Here is a 4316-nt window from a genome sequence, read left to right on the forward strand (position 1 = left end):
TTTTAAAAAAAAGCAGGCTGATGAAGCTGTCATCTTTACAAACACTTCTGGCCTGTCACCATCTTGGAGGGAAAATGAAATGTTCTCCAACGTGGAATGTCATAGTATTTTCTTTCACAAGTTATTGGTCAGAAAGGTTCACATGGCCTCTCCCAACCACAAGGGCTCAGGAAGTGAAATTTTACTTGGCAGTCAGAAGCAGGAGAAGCAGAAATATGATGATGACACTGACTGCCATAAATACATATTTTAAACATTATGTAAGTGTTATCTCCCTCATAGTGTTGTGAGAGCTACGTGTGATCACGCTCGTAGAGAGGTTAGTACAGTGCCCGGCACTTAGTAAGTGCTCAATGCCAGTTCCTAATAAATAGGTGTTCAATGTACACTTTCTGGATGAACACTCTAGTATAACCCTCTGACGTCACAACCAGTCCACTCTCTCTCCCTCTGGAGCCCTATAAATTGTGGCGATCAGGGAGGGGTTTCAAAGAAAAGGTAACAGTGGAACCCAGTTTTGGGGAGGCTGTATTATCGGGAGATGACCCTCCAAGAAGAGGAAGCCATGAGTGCAGGCTGTGAGCTGGAAAGTAGGATGTACGTGGGGGAGACTGAGATGAACTAGACAGGAGTAGAGGTTTTCAGGGATAGTCTTACATTCAATTGGAGTGTCTCCTCAAAGAATTAATAAAAAGCCTTCATTCAGAAGCCTGGGTTAACAGCAACAATTCACAAATCAGAAAAATTCCTTTGACACGTCCTGCATCTAATTCTTGGCTTGGAAACTGTCACTTGGAAATAAGGTTGGGGTTAGAGATCAGAAACCTTGATCTGAAACCCAGATCCCAGCTGGTGGCAGGTCCAGCGGCCTCTCCACAGCCCGTGCGGTGGCTGACTTGGTTTCTTCTCCTCATTGCCGATGGCTCCATTTCTGAGTGACCACATTTGCCCCAGGAGAAGTCTTTCTCTTATATTTGCATTGCTAACGGCTCAAAGGCCCACCGAGGCCTTCGAAGCATGCCACTCACATCCTCTCACACTGGCCCAATTGTTTGTGGTGAACGCCTCTCTTTTGAACTCTGGACCTTCTGGAGGAAATGATTTCAACAGGAATAACTCTGAATTCTCCTAGGCCTTGCCATCTGGGCATATGGAATGGAGCTTCCAGGATATATCGTTCTTTGGAAGGAAGCAAATTCAATTGGTGATTGTGTTCCCATTTAATATGCCTAAGGAATGCTCTTGTACTCTTGCCAGGGCTTTTTTTTTTTCATTCAACAAACACTTGTTGATCTACTGTGCACTCGGCACTGGGCTGGGTGCTGGGAGGAGAAGGTAGGGAGAGTGGACACTTGTTAAAAATGACTTTGATCCGAGTAGACACGTGGGCAGCGGTCATCTCAGTGGGGATGGCGGCTGCTACTGAGTGAACGGAGATGGCCGGCTGCAGAGGCCGAGACACCCCAACGCAGACTAGTTGGAAGGAGAGGCTGCCAGTGCATACCTGCCCACCATGAAGCCCCCGCAGCCTGTGCAGGAGATGCCCTGGACACAGTGCCCCCTGCTGCATGGTGAACTGCCTGAGATAGGACCTGAGCACCCAGCAAATAGGAAAGCTCACAGCGGAGCTCATGGAGCAGACCAAGTGCATGCAAGACTAGGTGGGCTCCCAGAAGTTCAAGGACGTGTCCTACGAGAGTACACTCAAGATGCTGGCTGATGTGGAGATGTCCTAGCAATTCAGAGGAATATCCTTGACCTCCCCCAGGATGTTTCTCCATCCGAGGCCATTCGAATGGCCAGCACAGGGGCAGACAAGAAGCTGTCAGACTTCGACATGGAGAGGAGCACGAGGCAGGACGGGTACCAGAGTAAGGTCTGGCTGCAGGAAAAAGTTCAGAAGGATTCTCTGAGGCCCGAGGCTACGCGGTACCTGGAGCAGGCTTCACTGCCCAAGGAAACTTAGGAAAAAAAATCAACGGCATCAAGAAGAAGCTGAGTCTCCTGTGCATTGACTTCAATAAGAACCTGAACGAAGATAAGACCTTCCTGCCCTTCACACCAGAGAAGCTGGGAGGGCTCCCTGAAGACTTTCTGAACAATCTGGAAAAGATTGAGGATGAGAAGTGCAAAGTCACCCTCAAGTACCCTCACTATTTTCCCCTCCTGAAGAAATGCCATGTGCCCAAGACCAGGAGGAAGGTACAGTAGGCCTTGAATTGTCAGTGCAAAGGGAACTGTGCCATCCTCAGCGAGCTGGCACCCTGCCTGCCTGCTGGGATTCCGCACACATGCTGACCACGCCCTGGGGGTGAATGTGGCCAAGACCAGCCAGGCGGTGGCCACTTGCTTTGATGAGCTGGCCGAGAAGCTGAAGCCCCTGGGACAGCAGGAGCGGGCCGTGGTGCTGGTGCTGAAGAAGGCTGAGTGGGAGACGCAGGGCCCGCACTTGGAGGAGTGGTCAGCGCCTGGGACATGCGTTCCTACATGAACCAGGTGGAGGAGACGGGCTATAGCGTGGACCAGAACCTGCTCAAGGAGTACTTCCCCAGGCAGGTGGTCAGCAGGGGCTGCCGGGCATCCACCAGGAGCTGCTGGGCTGACCTTTGACCTGGAGGAGCACACCGCCATTTGGCACAAGGATGTGACACGGTACTCAGTGAGGGACCTGGCCTCAGGGATAGTCATCAGGACGTTCTTCCTGGACCTCTACCCCTGGGAAGGCAAGTACAGGCACGCGGCCAGATTGGGCCTGCAGCAGGGCTGCCTGTGGCAAGACAGGAGCCTCCAAACCGCCATCAGGGCCACGGGGCCACTTCACCAAGCCCACCCTGCACGCCCCCTCCCTGCTGCAGCACGATGAGCTGAACACCTGCTCCCATGAGTGTGGGCACATGATGCCCCAGCTCTGCTCTTGGGTGGAGTTTAGTACTTTCAGCGAGACGCACGGGGAGCAACTTCATGGAGGTGCCTTAGTAGATGCTGGAGAACTGGGTGTGGGAGAAGGAGCCTCTGCATGGGATGACACAGAGGACGGCACAGACAGCACCACCCCTAGGGGCTGCCCGAGAAGCCCTGCAGGTCCCAACAGGTCAACACAGGTCTCTTCAACCTGCACCAGATGGTCCTGGCCAAGGCGGACTGGGTCCTGCACACAGATGGTCACAGACACGGCTGAGGAGTAGTCCACCTCTGCCAGGAGGTCCCTGAGCCATGCTAGGGACCAACGTGCCTGCGACCTTGGGCCACCTGGCGGGCAACTACGACACATAGTACGATGGCTACCTGTGGAGCGAGGTGTTCTCCTTGGACACGCTCCACATGCGCTTCAAGCAGGAAGGCGTCCTCAGTGGCAAGGTGGGCGCGCACGACAGAAGCTGCATTCTGAGACTGGGCGGTTCCCGGGATACCAGCGTCAGGCTGAAGCTCTTCCTGGGCCGCCACCCCAAACAGGACAGCCTCCTGAGCAAAGGCCTGCAGGTGGAGGGCAGTGAGCCGCTGGGCGACTGACGCACCGGGGTTCTGCTGGCCCTGGGTGGGGGCCTCCGCTCCCAGCCTGGAAATGGGGAGGGAGACAGCAGCCTCCAGCTCAGCGCCCTGGGGAAGGTGGGCAGCGTGAGGAGAAGGGCTGCTCCCCTTGGTCATTTCTCATAGCCGGTATCTACAACCCCATTGGTGGCCGGCTTGGGCTGCAGAGAACTCATCCTCGAGATGTCTAGGGAGCATTTGCACTGGTGAGGGGTGCCTCTCTGTTGCACTAACACAGCCCCTTCCTGGGAAGTTGTCCTAGGCAAGGGATGCGTTCTTTGAAATGCAGCCATTAAACAAAAGGAAACCGAAAAACAGATGGCTTCGACCCAGTATAATAGAGATAAGCACGCAGGACGCTGGGCGCCCAGCAAGGATGGTTAATTGCACCTGGGCAACTCAACAAGACTCAGAAAGGGACAATCAGGGCCACCAGGCACCGCAGAAAATGGACCTGCAGAAACTTAGGGAGTCCTACACTTACTCCACAATATTTCTGAACAACTTTGTGGTGATCACAATAAAACATGATTCCACTGAACAGACATTTTAGGTCACCTGTGCTGGCCAGGCACAGAGCTAAATGACTGAGGGACCCAAAGAGGAAGGAGGCAAAATCCCTGCCCTCAAATTGCTCATTGTCTAGTCGTGGAGATTTAGGGTGCACATAACCCTAACGCACATTGCTTTAGAAAGCCCTACTGCAACCCCGCCACATGAAAAGGGTGCAATAGTCCCAGGGACTGGCAGATGTCAGGCAGCTTCCTAGAGGAGGTGGCAGGACTGGG

At 53.6% G+C, this 4316-nt stretch overlaps 1 pseudogene across 1 annotated transcript; it reads left to right on the forward strand.

Moving 5' to 3' along the window:
* Positions 1 to 541: 541 nt before the first annotated feature.
* Positions 542 to 3510, forward strand: LOC308497515 (thimet oligopeptidase-like; annotated as a pseudogene). The gene is made up of 2 exons: positions 542 to 590; positions 1520 to 3510. The product of its transcript is annotated as a thimet oligopeptidase-like (transcript).
* Positions 3511 to 4316: the final 806 nt, after the last annotated feature.

Source organism: Rhinolophus hipposideros (assembly GCF_964194185.1).
Source record: "Rhinolophus hipposideros genome assembly, chromosome: 5".
In the NCBI taxonomy this organism is placed as follows: domain Eukaryota; kingdom Metazoa; phylum Chordata; class Mammalia; order Chiroptera; family Rhinolophidae; genus Rhinolophus; species Rhinolophus hipposideros.